Source organism: Delphinapterus leucas, chromosome 8, assembly GCF_059928025.1.
Source record: "Delphinapterus leucas isolate spDelLeu-1000000601 "Yukka" chromosome 8, BTC_Dleu_Yukka2, whole genome shotgun sequence".
NCBI classification, from domain to species: Eukaryota; Metazoa; Chordata; class Mammalia; order Artiodactyla; family Monodontidae; genus Delphinapterus; species Delphinapterus leucas.
This window is the reverse complement of record NC_143136.1, coordinates 89,618,256-89,637,614: the sequence shown is the minus strand read 5'-3', so window position 1 is coordinate 89,637,614 and position 19,359 is coordinate 89,618,256.

Below are 19,359 nucleotides of genomic sequence, written 5' to 3'. Positions count from 1 at the left end.
GATGTAAATCTTCTATGTGCCACCTCTAAATTTCTTTGGATGTAAGGTCAAGTAACACCTAGCTGGCTGCACATCTATCTTGCTACCAGAAAAACCTATGGCCTATCAGTCATTGCCACAGACCCAAGGCACCCTGGTTGCCACTTCACCCTTGCTGTCCAAAGCAGTAAATATTTCTACCTTCTGTCTATTGGGTAAATGCTGCCACTTAAAGCATAACATTCTGAAATACTATTATCTCTATTGACACTGTAGAGCCCAGTTCCAGAAAACATCTCCTATTATCAAATCCAGCCTACCAAAGTTTTTAATTTGCCCTCTACCAGGGAATCTTTTATTACCTTTGTGAAGAAAGTATCCTCTTGGACTTTACACAAAACATGGTTGACACATACACTAGGTCCTAACATGCAGTAGGTCTGGCCTAACATTCCCACCTACCTCCTTTAGCCTTCTGACCCCAAATACTGTTAAGGCAGTTCCAGCATCTCTGCCTCATTTATTGAGGACTGTCATATTTCCCATGATTTAGGGATTCATCACAGCACAAAATAACTAGCTCCAGATGCTCTTACCATGATGTCAAACAAATTATCCTCTTGTATTCTTTCCTACTGGTCCCGTGTCTTCATGATCCACTTTTGAATGTGTTCCCTTTAATAATAACCAGGTTTTCTACTTTTTTCTGGAAAAGGAACTGTTTCCCTGCTTGAGCTGGTTGAACCTGGTTATTGACATGAAGGCAATGAAATGGGAACAAACTGTGGGGAGAATAAGGATGTCCTTGCAAGGCATCTGTTTTAGGTGAGATCTTTACAGAGCCTCCAGACAAAGGCAGCCTGTTTTCCTTTAGCAGTTGGGCAGGTGCTCCTTCTGTCAGTCTGGATGATTCAGAGAAACTTGGAGGTTTGACATTTTCACACTTGTCCACGCAAATATCCCCTACCAAAGTTTGCTTTCTATAAGATCACTGACCTTAAGCTGTGAGACAAGTCAAGTCTACACCAGGGTACCTCCTTTATAGCTCTGCTCCATGTAAAATGAAGTCCAGGTCTAATTTTCAGTATAGTCTGCGTGAGGCTGTAGGAGATAGGGGTCCCTTCAACTGCCTCCAATTTGGCCTTCTGACCTATAACAGTGTGCCTTGAGGTGATTGTTGGCTAACCTGATTCTATTTTTTTTTAAGACTTAAATAAATTATACAACAATATAATCCTTATAATTACTTTTGTCCCTATATTGTCCAAGGACCACAGCTACCATGTAAGCCAATGCTACATCTTCTACCTGTAACTCATCCTGGTTAGCACTAGTGAGACTCTTAGAAATTGTGATGCCACTGCATGTCAGGGTAATCATCACCCCATCTATCCCCAACAATGGGGTCCTTATTATATCTGTCTGTTTTAGAATTCCTTCCTGACACTTTACTTTGAAAGGCCACTTTTTATTTCCCAAAATGGAGGTTGAGACATGGGCCTTATGCAAGCAGTTTGTATTGGGCAGTTATTTCGAGAATAGGTACAGGAAACTGAGAATAGTAGACAATCCAAACAAGCAGGTGTTATCAAATTGATCACTAATAAGGGAATCTTGGGTTTTTTTCTCAGAGACTTTCGAAAAAGACAGGAAGAATGAAGCATGAAATTAGCTAAGAGATGGAATTGGGACATTTTTTTATTGGTTAATGGTTGCTCCATGTTGTATTAACACCTTCACATTACCAGGTTGCACATGCTGAGTGACAGGTAGGTTCCTGTAGATGTTCTTGTCCTCCCCATGGTCTGCTCTCATATCATTTGTCTTCAGGCAAATAATCAAGGTCAATTAGGTGTGTATCTTGAGTAAGACATTTTTGAGACCTGGTCAATAGGAGGGGGAGAACATTCAAGAGTAGATCATGAAGACGTTGGACCAGCAAGGAAGAATATAAGAGAATTTAATATTTAGCAGGGCATCTAGAGCTAGTTGTTTTGTACTGGCTCAGAGGTGCCCCAGGGCAGAAGCAAGAGTGTGTCACAAGTCAAATAATGGCACCATAAAGATGCCTGTGCCCCAATCCCTGGAATCCATGAATATGTTAGCTTACATGGCAAAAAGGACTTTGTAGATATAATTAAGGTTATGGACCTTAAAATAAGGAAATTATCCTTTATAATCCACATTGGTCCAACCTAATCACATAAGCCCTTAAACGCAAAAAGCATTCTCTGGCTGGAAGCAGAAGGGATCAGTAGAAGTGTAACTCAGGGAGACTGCAAGCATGAAGGAGCTATGAAACATGGTTCTGGGACGTAGGGGCCCACCTACTAGGACCATAGAGATACCTGTAGGAGCTAAGGATGGACCCCAGCTGACAGTCAGCTGGATTCTGCCATAAGCCTGAATGAGCTTGGGGGCACATCCTCCCTAGAGCCTGTGATAAGAGCTCCGGTCATCAACACCTTGATGCCAGCCTTGTGAAACCTGGAGCAGAGAATCTACTCAAGCCAACCTGGACTTCTGACCTACAGAACTGTGAGATGATATATGTATTGTTTTAAGAGGCTAAACCTGTGGTAATTTGTTATGGCAGCAAAAAAATCTAATCCAGAGAGAGACTAAGCACAGCTGAGGCCAAGTTCTCTGTTGTGCTCCTGCAAAGCTAAGTGCAGCAGACAGATTAGAAAGAGGTGAAAAGTGACACTGTGCAGTGGGAAGTAAGAGGTGTCTAATGCACCTTTAAAGGACAACATCTGGAGGAAAGATACAGGGCTACTAATCTCTGTGGATGAGTTCTAAGGACTGAAGACATGACTGTGGATAGGAGAGAGGAAGCGATATTCCCAGATATTGCACCTACATTGTTTATTAACAGTTAAAGAGGAAACTAGCAGTTTTAAAAGGCACCTGACAAGGAGCCTTTGATTCAGTTATTTGTAATTTTCTCTAAAACACTTAGGAAAATCCAAAAATATTGATAAATCGGTATGATATGTGTGAGAGTTTTTAGGTGAAGTGGCGCTAAGTAAAAAACAAACCAAAACCAGTGGTAATCTACCAATAATTTCCCTGATGAAGCTGAGTCTCTGTATAATTTAAAAAATGTGTTTTCTCCATACTCAGCATCAAGATGCAAAGGCCTGGGATCTGTATTAGAAAATAAAGTGGATAGCCATCCTTCTACCAGTCAGTGCTTCTTGAAGTGGGCAGAGCACTTCCCCAATCTAAGCTTCTACATTCTTTCAAAATGTGATGCTGCCAGAAAATAGTCCAGACCTCTAGGACTGTTTTCAAGAAAGAGAAGGGGTGCTGGAGCACTAAAGAAGCCTGGTGCTTTCCTAATGAATCCATGGACCAGGTATTTGGAGGTGCAGCTGGGTGTGGATTACAGGAAGAATCCCCATAATACAGCATACATGAGCAATGACACTTTCTGCACTTTCTTATTTTATTGTTTAAGTAAAGGTATATTGATATGAGAATGAGATTAATTAGACTGATTCTTAGAAAAGACCCACTAGGATATATGATGGAGAAATGGACCAGAAGTTATAGACCTAAGAAAGATATTTAAGAGGCATAAAATTGATGGAAAGAGTGGACAATAAATATTGTATACCCTATTTGCTGGGAAGCACTGGAAGTAGTGTTTTCTCTGTAATTAAACATTAGTGAATGGCGGGACTTCCCTGGTGGCACAGTGGTTAAGAATCTGCTTGCTAATGCAGGGGACATGGGTTTGATCCCTGGTCTGGGAAGATCCCACATGCCGCAGAGCCACTAAGCCTGTGAGCCACAACTACTGAGCCCACATGCCACAACTATTGAAGCCTGAGCACCCTAGAGCCCACGCACCACAACTACTGAAGCCTGCACACTCTAGGGCCTGCGTGCCTCAACTACTGAGCTCATGTGCTGCAACTACTGAAGCCTGCGTGCCTAGAGCCCGTGCTCTGCAAGAAGAGAAGCCACCACAATGAGAAGCCCGTCCACTGCAACAAAGAGTAGCCCCCATTCGCCACAGCTAGAGAGAGCCTGCATGCAGCAACAAAGACCCAATGCAGCCTAAAAAAAATTGGTGAATGGCAAAGAAAATGTAAAAAGCACTTGGATTACGCTTTTAAAAATTCCATAGGACAAGGATGTCAAAACATCATTCTCTAGACTTACAGATTGTTACAAAACAAAAACTTTTCAAAATAAGTTGGTATTGTGAGTAGGAAACAGGAAACAGATACTATGATACCTCAGCAGAAAACCATAAGAAGAAAATACACTAAACAGAAAAATAAAAAACTAAGTTAAAAAGAAAGTTGAGCAAGATAAGGAAGGACCCATCCCCAAGGCACTTGCATGCATGCACACACACAGACTCACACATGAATACGTGAAAAATAAACTGAATATGCAGGGGAAAAAAGTAAATCAGGAATTCAGGCCAGAAACTTGAAAATCTCTTCAAGAATAAAGGAAAAAAAAGGAGAAAAGATATTAAGATAATTTTTCTCTAGTAAAGAAAAAATAAAGATTTAATCTAAGAACTGTAGGTGATTCTGTGTATTGAAAGAAAACACTTTGGACAGAAGTGACAAAGACCTCTTGAAGAAAACTAATCTCAGCTAAAAATAAATTGTAGTAGATAGACAAAATTAATAAAAATGTATGTGTATATTTGACAATATATTTTAACTATAATTAGTTTTTGCTTTGTTTTCTTAAAGTCTGGGGAGAAATGTTACAAAGAAAGGAAAACCTGTTTGGTCTCAGACTTATCCTTAACAGCACTGAACACCAGAAAGCAGTGGGGCAGGTTCAACCTAACTTTGGAGGAAAAGAAAAAACTCCAAAAATATACATACAGTTGAGTTGACATTCATATTTGAACACCTTAGAAAAATGTCTGTACATATGCAAAAGTTCAGCAAATATACCACTGATAAAGGCTTTTCATAAGTATGCTTCATGAAAGATACTAATAAGACATCAGTCAAAATAAAGAAATTAAGGATGGAAGAATCATACAGTGATGGAATGATACATTTTAAAAAGAAATCATAAATGTAAAAATAGTTGAAAATATTCCAAATAATTGATAAAGACAAAACATATAAAAAGTAATACTTCAGTTAAAATATTTTCTTAATGGGACTTCTCTGGTGGTCCAGCGGTAAAGAATCCACCTTCCAATGCAGGGGACGTGGGTTTGATCCCTGGTTGGGGAGCTAACATTCCACATGCCACGGGGCAACTAAGCCCACACGCCACAAGTACTGAGTTTGTGTGCCTCAGTGAGACAGCCAACGTGCCGCAAACTACAAAGCCCACGTGCTCTGTAACCTGCACGCCACAACTAGAGAGAGAAAACCCACACACCACAACTAGAGAGAGAAAACCCACATGCCACAACCAGAGAGAAGCCAGCACACCACAACTAGAGAGAAGCCCACGCACCGCAACAAAAGATCCTGCAACTAAGACCTGATGCAGCCAACAAAATAAATAAATAAAATAAATAATACAAAAATAAATTTTAAAATATCATTCTAAAAAATATTTTCTTAATAAAACAACAAACTGTATCAACAAAGACTGTGAGGGTAAGCTAGGTTAGAGGAATCTAAGGATGTTAAATTCCTCAATTTAGAGAGAGAGAAAAAAACCTTATTTTTAAATTCTATATTTAATTATTTAGAGTTGGAAGTATTTACCAGTAGAACAAATTATAAAATATAATTTTCAAAAGAGAAAAATAAAAACAAGCAATATAGAGTTTCCATAAAATAAGCAAGAAATTGAATAAAAAGAAGTAACTAAATAAAAGCACAAGAAAGACATAAAACCAAATATTTTAATGTTATAATGTTATATTTTTAAAGCAGGATAGAAAAATTAAATTTAAGCATGATTCTAAAACAAATGAATAAAATTCTCTGAAACCATAATTGGTTCTCTCTAGTTTTTAAACTTCCTATTAATTTTTCTTCATTTTGTTTCCTAAAATGACTATTTTTTACAATAAAAATAAGCAATACAGCTTATGACAAAATAGTGAAAGAAGAATATTGGCTTCCTGTAAGATCACTTTGGATAGAAGAAAATAAGAAGCAAATAGGGAGAGATATGATTTTATATTAAAGAATAAGAATCTAGGAACTTGTTACTAATATGGATAAGTGTAGTGATTTCTGAAATTATAAGCCAGAGAAGCTAAACGTGATTAAAATTTAGGTAAAATAGGAGAAAAATGCCATCTTCACAATTAATGGGACCTCAAATTCAGTGTGTGAGAATATGTGAGTGTATGTACATGTGTGTTTGTATGTTGTCATTATTGTTACGTGTTTATATAGATTTCCACAAACATACTATTGACACTTGTAGACTGCAAGAATGGAGATTGCTCCATTTGAAATTTCATTGTCTGGTTATTTTCTACCTTACTTTTGACATTATTCATTGAGAAATATTGTATCAAATCAATCAAGCCATACTAAAGTTAGACTCTGTGTATTGTTTTTTTAAGTATCTCCATCAACAACCTTATTTCAAACTTCTAAATTTTATTCTAAACTATATTTCACAGTTTATTCTGTGTGTAGAAAAATAGTTCTCACTTATAAGTTTGTATATTACTGACTTGAATAAGCTGCATATGGCTTTCACTATTGACATTATATTTTGAAAGGCTAGGACAGTTATATTACTGGTTCTCCAAACCACTACAGCATAAAAAAGCTGGAAATCACCTTCTATCAGGAGACACATAATTTATCTATTAAAACTGCAAAAGAAACTACAGCTGAAAAATTATCTTGGAGTGAATAAATGACTAAAGTATCAGAATTGCATTGCCTAGGTTCACTGATCTCTTACAAATGCCGTGCTAAAGGGGCAGACTATCCATCAAAGAGAATGAACACCTTCTAAGCACAGAATTTATCAAATAGGCCATCTTTAGTAACAATTTTTCTTTGATTTTTGATCACTTTGGGTACAAAAAATGATGGGATTCACTAGAAACTGTTTTTCAGAATAAATTGCAGCCACTTAAGTGTAATATCTACAAGAGAAAAGTTAAACCAGAGAAGTCATTTCATTTATTTTTCTTTTTTTAGACTAGATACATGCACCTCATGCCATGAAGTATATGTCCCTGGGCCTTTTGATATTAGATAACATCAAAAACTAAATGTTTTTCTGAATAAAACTGGTTCTGAATATTTTATATTAACTTTATCTTTGCTGGACAAGTTAATTTTCTGGATATACTGAGTTAGCAATAGATTTGGTAGTAAAGTTGAAAAATACACCATTTTTTTGCTCTTTCTATTGTTGTTTTTCTCATATTCAAAACACATGGAAAAATAATTTTTGTGCTATGTTACCCAGTAGTCATCTTCAAAAGAAGTGCTTGAGTCCCTCTTTTTCTTACAAGTTACAATTCAAGGGAACCTATTTGAACAATGACTTTAATCTACATTAAATTTAAATAAATCTTTTAATATTGAGAGAGCCGTTGTTAAACAAACTGACAATAACTGGAATGGGGCATAAGGTGAAGAAAGTGGTTAGCTATATTTTGCTCAACTCTGCAGAATTTTAATTATCGTATATTTTAATCTTTTAAGTAAAACTACATGAAAAAGTTGAATTTGTAAATAGTAGTAGTATTCATAGACAGGAATAAGATTTTGTATCTGTTGGAAGATATGGAGATGGGAGAGGATAAAGAAAAGTTAACAATTTTTTTTTATATTTCCTTCATCACATGTATCAATTTTCCCTGTTAGGGATTTGGAAATTGTGGGCATTTTACATATTATAGTTCATTTATAATAGCCATAAAATACATTGAGTGTTGAACTTCTTTGAGTCATCATAAAAATGGAAAGAAACATTCCTAGATGAAAACTGCAAGCTTAAATCTCAACCTCGAGATACAACAAAATAAGCATATAATCAACCACTAAACAAAATAACACATAATCATTAATGATATCAAAAAGGCCACAAATAAAACATTTGCATAAATGAAAATAGCCCAATTTATGCAAAATGGTACGTTTCTAAATGAAAATTTTCCCTTAGTAATGACTTTTTAAAACTACATAGGCACTTTACTAATACCAAGTTTCTGTAACTCATGCATCATCAACATTAAAGAATTAAAATAAAAACTTAGGACTGCCATGATTTTGGTGATGAGGAGCCGTTTTTTTTTTGACTCAGCTGATCCAGCTGAAAGTCATTTAATAGCGGGAAACAGAACACAGCCCTAGAACAGCAGTTCTTAGCAAGAGCAATATTGTTCCCCAGAAGGCATGTGGCAACGTCTGTAGGTATTCTGATTGTTGCAACTTTGGGTGGTGCTAGTAGCGACTAATGGATAGGAGACAGAGATCCTGCTAAGTGTCTTACTCTAAAGAGGACAACAAAGAATTACCTGGCTCAAATGTCAAAAGGCTGAAAATCTCTGCTTTGGATGGAAAGACATATGGGTAAGAAGAAGAGTTTACCAGGAAGCATTCATTTTTTAGACAATGTGTCCCATCAAAACTTGAAGGAATATTTCAGGACGTATTTTGGAAAGGCATTTATAAAAATTGGTCACTGTGGAGAATTATACACCTGACTTTCTAATATTTATATGAGTTTTTGCAAAAGAAAATTGAAATAGAAACAGCTAGAGCCATAGAAATAAAGTTTGAGGAGTTGACAAGAAATATCTTTGTTCTCTAAACACTGAATGCAAAGTAACTGCAACTAGAAATACTATGGATTCTGATGTGGACTTGAATGAACCAGCATAGAATGGTGAAACATACTGTGAACTAAGGACCATGAGAATGTAGGTCCTTAGGATGAGCTGCATCCTGAGCTCTCTTGACTATAGTTTTCAGTGTACTAGAGAGAAAATAGGTCATTGATGCCAGACCCTGAGTGTTAGTTGTATATCATATATGTTTTGGTAGATACTTATACTAATGTTAGTTGCATCGAGGTCATTCCAATCTGTGGGTTCTTCTCTTTCAAATGATAATGTCAGCTATGGTCATAAAGCTCTGATATACAAAGACTCTTTCAGATAATACAACTCGATGATAGCTCCAGTCAATCAGACCCTCCTACATTTGCATCTTTCCAATACTCCAAGTAGGTACACTAATAACTATTCCATTTACAAAATAATGTCTACACAGCATCTAATGGATTCTGAGTTTTCCTTAAAGTACATTTTTTTGAGAATGGGAAAGAGCAGGAAGAATTTTGGCTTATTTCAACACAATTGTCATACTATTGTGTGTATAACCTATCTTTCTTTCTATTGCAACATGGCGTCCACGATGAGCAATGTATGGCAGGGAAAAGGAAAAAGTAAGAGATGTGTTTCTACTTCAAGAAGAGAGAAAATGCCTTCTTATTGTGATTTGAAAAATGATGCAATGAAATCAGTCCTAACCCAAGGAGTATGTCCTAAGGATACAACAAAAATTATGTCTCATGTTTACTAAAATAACTTCCTAAGAATGTTAAACTCCATAAAGAAAATAATTTTCTTTTCAAAAACTATCCAACACAAGCACTTAAATATGTAGAATTTCATTTAAATAAGCCAGTCAACAATTTTTTATAAAGTATTTAACACTTCATTGTAGAAACATAGGCAAAATGACTATTATAACCAAAATGAAAAATACCGTTCAATTTAAAAAATGTACTTAAACAAGAACCTGGAAAAGTTTATGATATGCATAACATTGTTTCAAGCAAAATTGCACTAGTATTACATAAATCAATCGTTTATAAAGGCCTCAATATGGCAAAGTTTAGAAATAGGTAGTATGCATGCACATAGTACAACAAAAAGTCTCTTTATAAAACAGCTGTGTTTTTTTTTTTAATGCTTGTACAAAGGGATAAAGAGCAATCACAAACATATTTCATCTGTTAATACATTATGACAGCTAAAAGTCAGTCATGTCTATCAGAGGAACAAAAAGCCCTCCATACCTTGTGAATAAATCTTTTGTGCCTTTAAAGATATTTGTATAAAAATGCTATACTTTTTTATACAACTTAAATAAATCGTATGTGTGTTTCAATTGAAATTTGAAAACAGACAAGTAAATGGGGTCCATGTGTTTTGTATAACCAGAAGAAATCAGAGTACCAGAGTAACTGGTCAGCATGTATACTCTCCACCTTTGATTATGGGCAGATAATTGTTTTTCCATAACTTGGAAAGTTCCTTAAGAATATATTTTGGATAGGGCAAATAATAGATTAGTCATATTGTATATTGAAAATATTTACTGATTACTCTATACCATAATGGCTGCCTTGCCTCTTCCTTTTGATCTCGCAAAGAGAATGCATTCACATAATTGAAACTTGTTATCAATTTGTGTGCTTATATAGTATTCTTTAGTGTTCTGTGTGTTAAGGGGTTGGGTTAATTTTCCACAAAATGCACGTGACTGGGAAGAAATTCCTAAGACATGAGTGCCCAATGCCCTGTTGTGCTCTAGGCTGGCTATTTACCTCAGGACTGAGGGAAAACAAAATGTCTTCTCCCATAACAAGTGTGTTCTTTCCACTTTTGATTATAATTTTGCTATGTTCTACTACCTAAATATAACTATTGTTTATAGGGTGTATACTTTTAGTATATCACAAGAGAGTCCACTAAATTTTGGAAAATGTAGTCATATGTATTCATGCAAATTATTAATTTTATAAATTTTTAAAGGTTTTTTGTCAAAATTCTCACTTGGCAACCTAAGACTAATTTCAAAGCTGGTTATGCTGAACTTGTGAGGGCTACATGTTTTCAGCAGTCTGAATCAGTCTTAATGGGCACAAAGAAGAGAGTTGACCATTCAATCATTTTTCCATCAATTTAAACAGAGAATTAAATGATATTGTATTACAGCTTTCAGACCATATAATGAAAAAGTGCAGAGATTATCTTTGTTGATTAAGTAGAACCAAAAAAGTTCATATAAAATAGATTGCTCATATTCACACTACAAAGGAATATGTTGTTTTTAATTTTAACAAATTCAAAGGTGTCTTATCAGCAGCATTGGTGTAAACTGTACTGTAGTGCAGTTCTTTTTCATAAAAATACCATACAAATGGTCAATCAGTAGTCATCAGCAAAAAATAAAACCCAGAAAACTCAGAAAACAATTGACCAGAAAAAAGATAAAGGAAGAGGTAATGCTGATCCCAAAACAAGTATAATACTGTTGGAACATACAAAAGTAATCCTTACATTTTATACATTTATACAGTATATAAAAGGTATCGCTCATTATGCCACTGTCTCTCTTATCCCAATTTCTATTTTCTTTGGAAGCAGTTCTTTCCTTTCATCAACACTTCCTAAGGAGTTTCGACAGTTTTGCCCATCCATATACAATTTCGCATATATTGGATTGGAGTAATTTGTTGGCTGAAGGAGAAAAATAAATATAGTTTTATTACCTGTTTTGACCACATGAATTTGTTATTTTCTATGATGTCTATCTTTTACTGTTAACAACATTTATATGCATTTCATTTAACTTACTAAATAGTAATTATATAAATGTAATTTAAATTCTGTTTACAGGCTTTCGTTGACTTTAGCATCGTTTTAGATAAAAACATAATTGTACGTTTTTCAGTTAACTTGTGAACCTAAGGGGAGCTCTGACATAATATTAAAAGCCTGAAGAAATCTTCATGAAAGCTATATTCACTGCGACTTTATTTAAAAGTACAGAACATTAAACCAAACTGTCTTATTTCCAGTCCATGTTTTCTCCCCTTAATGCTATTGCAGTGGCAGGAAAGATGTGCTGCCATCTTTTTGCTTGGTTATCTAACTGCTTGGTGCTTATAATTTTTCAATATGAAATAAAAAAAAAAAGAAAAATGAAAGTAAACTACATTAGTTGTGTAAACTTTAAAAAATAAAGACAGTATTTTTGCTTCAAACAATCTCTATGTACTTATTATTGGAAATATTTTTGGATTCTTCTAAAGAATTGTGAAGGACACATTCATTCTAAGTTTCATAGATACTTGCATCACTTTGAGGTAGAATTGAGACATGAAGAAATGATCTCTTTCATTTGAAAAACATATACAATGTTTATTATTTTAATAGTTGCAACTTAACCTGAGGTTGTTACCTAGTTGGATTTTTAAAATTTTGTCTTTCCAAAATAGAATGTTAAATCTTAGTCATAACAAAGAAATATTATATTTTTTGAGCCATGCAAATGAGACAAACATGATAAAAAAAATGAGAATGAAAAACAGTTGATGGGAGAGAGGTGCAAGGGTGAGATCAATCCTAGGAATCTTGATACCTGTCTTTAATCCCTCTTCTTTCCAATATGAACCATGTAACTTTAGACAAAGCACCTTTCTCTAGAAGCTAGTTACTTAAAAAGTTTTCAAGAATGGTTTCATACACCATTTCTAATTTCTCCATACAATGCCACATTTTGTATTATATTTTTATTTAAAAGGATATCAAATTTGTATATACTAAACAAAGCGCCTTAATAGAAAATAAACCAAGCCAAACATAAATTTAAACTATTCAGCTTAAATTTCTGGCTAGAGATTTCTGTTCTAACAATAGCAAATGCTCATGTTTACTGTTAAGGAGCTTTAACATTTTCAAATTTAGAAGAAGAGATATTTCTACTGAATAACTTGCCGAAAATAACATTTCATATATAATTTTGCATACGCAGGACACTTAAGCCCCCAATTTTAATGCTGTTTTGAAATCTTTTGTTAATTAAAAAATCATTAAAGATAAGCCCCTATCTAAGTCTAGTAATCATCTTTGATTGTGAGGAGTTCTGTGATGGAATGGGTATGGAATAATGAATTTTCTCTCACCCCAGCGGTTAGTGGTCCTTTCAAATCAGAGTTTAGGTAGCTGGGCAGCGCTGTGTGTGGAAGCTTGAAAGCACTGGTCCCTCCCCCTATATACCTGGGCTGTGTGTAAACAGAGAATTTTAGTTTCTGATCTAATATCATGGAACTGTTTTCATTGATATAAACTCATGTTAAGTCATAAAAATAACATAAGATATATTCTTCAGCCCTGGGGCATCAACATTGTGTTCATGGTAGTTTCAATAATTTATGAAATAACTATTAATATTAGATCTGTGATTCACAGATCATGAATTCATGAATCATCATTCACATTCACATCATGAATATATCAAACCATTGTAACAAGTGAATACTCTATGAAAAACACTTCATCATGAAGGTTGCTTTGGTGTGGCTACCTGCTTTTTAAAATCGTCTATACCTATAAATGTATTTTCTGCAGTTACTTCTTAGGCAACAATTCATATTTACATTTCAAACATCAGGACTCAGCTAGAATCAGCCATCTAAGTCACATTTAGTGTAATTTTGGTCAATCAGAAAATAAGTAAATAGATATTTACTGAATGTTATTTGCTAAATACATTAAAAATATATTTGAGGGGCACTGAAGCATAGCTTTATCTTCCTAGAGTAAATATTTTAAAAATGAAATGGAATATTAAAAAGCTAGCCCCTTTAAGTATCCAAAATAGGCTTAGCTCTATCACTAGAAATAAAATGATGGGGAAAATGAGAACCCTCCCGCTCATAAAAAGTGTATAAGGTATATCCTCATCAGTTCATATTATAGTTACAGATACTGTATTTTATTCCTAAGAAAAATTCATAGAATATGAGAAGTCTATTATTTAAAATGTCTTTCTCCTTTATAAATTATCAAACAACATGCACAGTATGTTTAGTGTTTCAATTTCCAGTACAAAACACTGAAACTTAGGTTACCAGGGTTTATTTCACAAACAAATTCAAATGTAGGAGTTAGTAACTGAATTAATAATTTAGAGCAACTAAAAAATTATTTCTAATGAGGAAAAAAGTATACAATATCTTCTGATAGCGTAAAAACTTATCTATGCAATAATGATTGATTTCTTTTCATAGAAATGAATACTTCTTCAGTTTCAGACCACCAATTTTAGGCTTAGAAAGTCTGGCCGTGGATTCAGAACTAGATTGAATATATGGGGACCTATTCAGTTTCTTTGGGAACAGCTATTGCTATGAGTGCAAAGCCATGTGATCGTTGCGATTATTTAATATAATGGTGCATTTTGGACAAAATACCTTTAATATATCAGAATATAAATAACCATTTAATGAATGAACAAATAAGCTAAGAAAAATCATACCATACTAGCAAATTGATGCTCTTAATTCATTAATTCAATTGATGCTCTTAAAATATTCTATAATTATCATGCAAAATATTCCGATTATACAGTGAAGGGAATCTTTGCAAGTTTATCTAGATAGTTGTATCATTTATCTATTTCTTATGAAAGCTTCCAAACTGAGCATTCAGTAATATGAACTAATAGAAACTAAAAAAAGACTGTGGATTTTTAGGCTATATATATCAATGGTATGTCTCAAATCAATAAGAAGGATACTATAGTAGGTAGAAAAATATTGTTTAAAAGCGATTTGATCACAAACAAATCCAAGCACACAGCTTAGTGGACTCTTCAATAAAACATTATTGGAAATAAAGTACTTATTATGGCAATGAAACACTGTACTCTTTTTGTTATTAAAAATAAATCAGTAATTTTACACTTGGCTGTATATTTAGATGTGCCAGCACCTCAACACATTTGAATATTATTTTAAATAAGCTATGTTTATAAACTAAGCGAATAAATAAATATTATTTTCCAAAACATGTTACATTAACTTCGTGCTTCAGGTGAATGCAGTCCACAATTTTATTTTTTCTTTAGAAGAGCCTATAAAATTCAATGCATCCTAAAGTTCTTTAATCTAACTTCAGATAAAAGAAATAATGATGAAATTCAGAACCATTTTATGGAGAAATGACTCAAGAATGTTAGTGCTCACAGTGCGTCATCTTAAAACTTTACCTTTGCTGGGTCCACCATAAAGCCAGGATCTAAAAGACCTCCATCGCTGTGATCATGATCCACCTCATACATGTTGTAAGATGGATTGCCGATTTCTACATTTATTCCTCCATTGATAATAGGTTGTCTTCTTATAGTTTTCGTCCTAGAATAAGTGAACATTGTGTGAGTTGTCTAAATATCACAATGTGATGCATGAAACTGTCGTATTTGTAGATTTAATGACATTTTAATATAACTGACGGAACATTCTTAAATAAAATACACTGAAAATAAGTGACATTTATTGATTCACAGAGGAACAAAAACTCTGAATGTAATACATTATTTTCCCAAATTATTTAGATTTAACAGTAAAAAATGCACTTGGAACATATTCCTTGTAAATAGCTAATACCACATTAGTTGAAACTGAATATTCACTAATCAATTGCCCTTTAAAATTCTACTTTCTCCCTTTCGTTCCTGAAAAACGTCTATAAAAAAATAGTGATAAACTTTCAATCCTCAAGTCACGTGGCTAAAATCCTCTTTTACATAATTCAAAAACGGACTCGTGGGGCTTCCCTGGTGGCGCAGTGGTTGAGAGTCCGCCTGCCGATGCAGGGGACACGGGTTCGTGCCCCGGTCCGGGAAGATCCCACATGCCACGGAGCGGCTGGGCCCGTGAGCCATGGCCGCTGAGCCTGCGCATCCGGAGCCTGTGCTCCGCAACGGGAGAGGCCACAACAGTGAGAGGCCCGTGTACCGCAAAAAACAAACAAACAAACAAAACCAAACCAAAACAAAAAAAAACGGACTCACAAACTCTAGCTTCCAGATAATAACCCCACAGACAACTCACTCCTTATAGATCTTTTAACTGCATATTCAAATAAGTTGAAATAATGATACTTCCAGTAATATATAAAATCAACAAATATGTAATCTGTGAATAAAATGTACAATTTGTGACATACAATACATAAGCATTATCATTTTATTGACATTACTAATCTTACACATTAATATTACAAAATGCTCTTTAGAGACGCTTGCTATTTCAAGGAAAAACTACCACAAATGTAAAATTCTATTGAATGTTTAATAACTCCCTTGTTATTTTTGTTGGAATATGCAAATGCAGCCATTCCATCAATATAACATAAGGGAAAGGTTGTCTAAATTATAATCACTTAAAATGAAGTAGAGGGATAAAATGGTTCAAAAAACATAGAATTCAGCAGTTGGAATATGTAAATCATACTTTAAGAAATTTTCTTAAAAAAATCGGCTTCTGTAACTATTTGTGTAATTTATTTACTGTTGGTCTAGAACCTTGCATCTTACCTTCTTTTTCTTTTACAAAGCACTAAACCAATTACCAAGGTGGTTATCAAAGTCACCAAGAGGACAAGAGGCACAATGATGGCTATGCTTCCTGAAAAAGAAATGAATGAATAGATGAACACATAAATAAAATGAAGACAAGACTGATATAACTGAACACTTTATTACACCAAATCATTTGACAATTGACATAATAAAAATAAAGCTGAGGCCAAATGTCTATATTCCTAGTTCATAACTACATTACTGGAAAATCACTTTCTTATTAAATACTTGATCTGCTGGAAATGTTTCTTTAGATATCCTTCATTTATATGTTACCATTAAATACCTTGAGGTTAGAAATACTGACTTCTTTGTCAGTCTGACTCTGATTCTCACCAGACACATTTATTTGCAATGACATAAGTAAAGAAACTGTGACTGAACACACATTTCCACAATTTCCCTGGCCATATTTCCACACTTAGTTTTTTTCCTTTAGCTATAAATACTCCCTGGCCATGAGTACATGTGGCAAGTTAGATGGCAGTCTGGTAAAACTAAAGGGGTAACAGTTTTGGATTTGGATGGACATAGGCCTAAATATCAGTTTCACCACCTACCTGAAGTGAGACCTTGGAAAAGTTATTTAAAATTTGAGGCTCATGCTCTTTACCTGTTAAAATAGAGACACGAAGACCTACCACATAGGGCTCTTAGCTTGATTCAACAAAATAGGGGGACAAAGTGGATTCTCTTTCTCAAATTCCAGTTCCAGAATATTTTCAGCAAACCACATTTAAGTGTTTGGCTTATGTTGTAAATGTCCACTTTCCCTCTTTATAAGAATGATCTAGGTTGTATCACTCATCTTCAAAATGGAATAACAGATCTATGGAATCGATTTTCAAAAGTGGTCATAGAAAGCGGATCTTAGTTTTTATGCAGCTGAGCATAGGGGAGAAGTAAAACTGAGGAGAACCTCTGCCCTGCCCTCCATTTCTAGGTTGGCAATAAGAGCAATCTTTTTTTTCTAAAGAAGAAGGAGACGATACCCTTTTACTGATGATGCGATCCACAGTAAGATACACCTAGGGTCATATGTCACTTATGCAGGAAGAAAACTGAATGCAAGCATTGCCTAATAACAGGAGAGTATTAAGAAGCTCTATCAAGTACCTAAATCTCATGTTTCCAACAGACAAATATCTAGTGCCCATAAGACAAGTCTTTGTCTATTTGGAATAAGTATCTCATTGATTCTGTCAAGTCAGCTTAATCATTGGCTAAACTGAGAAACACAGTAACACCCAAACTAATTGAAATTTAATGTGAGGATCTTGAATGGTTCAGGAATGAAACGTTAATAGTTATTAAATATATGAATTTTTCTCTGCATATACATGTATATGTAAAATACTGTGGTAGCAATTAATGGTAATATTAAGCATGATAAGCAGCTGCTTAGGGAATTTAAAATAGAAGTATAGATCAGCTTGAACAGCTCTGGCCGCAGATATCTGTGTGAGGTAGTACATATTGCAGATCATTTACCAAAATACCAAAAAGTCTTTATTAAGGAAATGTCATATATAAGATAATCTTTCAATTTGGAACTTCAAAAATAACTTGACTAAAATGACCAAATAACTCTCTTCCATGCAAGAGAAAATATGGCTTGCCTTCTTTAGTCAGTTTCTGAAATGTAAACCTCATTTTATTTTTTTCATGCTGTTACCAGCACTATATGATTTAGTGAGTTTGATATTACATTACCTCCTTGGTTTTGGGAAAGTGAACTTTATATGAATGTGTAATTTATTAATAATTAATGTAAGTGGAGAATCTGGCACCTTGGAGAGTAATTAACATTTGTTCACAAATTTTAAATACCAGTGAACAGCTTGATTTCTTCATAAACTGACTTCAACTGATTGATCACAACTTTATAAATATCCTCACTTCATCATTTATATTTTTTTCTGCTAAAATTTTTGGTAAATTTGTAGGTTTAAAATATATATCAATACTAGTTTTAAGGTATATAAAGTTACTTTCCCCTCAAATCAATTATAAATTATTTAGAATATTAGATTTTATTTGTTCTACATAGTGTCTTTTATTCTTATTAGGTAAAAATGCTGTTAATTATGCATGCTAGAAAACAAAGAACTTTGTTTTTCTTTTTCCCATGACAGATGGCAGTTCCAATCCCTCACATTACAGCCCTCTGTTTAAGAGCCTAGCATTCTTATATGTTTATATAAGCTATCAAGGTAACTGCCATAATGCTCAGTATAGCCAATAAATAATAAAGGGTGGCAATTTGGCAAGTTTTTCTTTATTTTTTGTAAATTAGTTTATATTCATAGAAACAACTGGCAAATATATATATTTTTAGAATATAGTATAGATATTTATCAAAATAAGTATTTTTTCCAAGCAGTATATACAGCAGTAAATATCATATTGTACCATATAACAATCAAGATCTATTGTAGGTGATATTTTTAATAGTATATTTTTGGTGGACTGTTCTAAACAGATTAAAAAAAAAAAAACACACTCTGAACTTGTTATTGGGTGGAGGGGAAATCTTAACAAACTTCTCACAGAAAATAGAGCCAGTCTTTCTTTGCCACATTGTTCTGTAGCCTCATTATAAAATGCTTTTCCATTTGAAAGAAGAACTGGCTTATCAAATTGTTATGTTGAGGAGACCCCTTCAGTGGGAGAGGCAGTACAGCATCACGGTTGATATAATAGATTCTGGAGCCAGGCTACCTCAAATTTGAACCTCAAAGGTCAAATCTCAGCTTACTAGCAACATGCGCTTGGGCAAATTTATATTCTTTGAGTTTACACATTTATAAAATGAGTGTTATCATTAATATATACCTCATAGTAATGTAAATAGAATTGTGTCTATTACACAGAAAGTGCTAATACATGTTTATTAACTAATTCAAAATACATATTGCCATATGACTCTGTGTATGCCTCTATGTTGCACTTTTCACCATATGTTGTAGAGATCAGTTTATTTGTAACTGGAGGGCATAAGCTATCTATC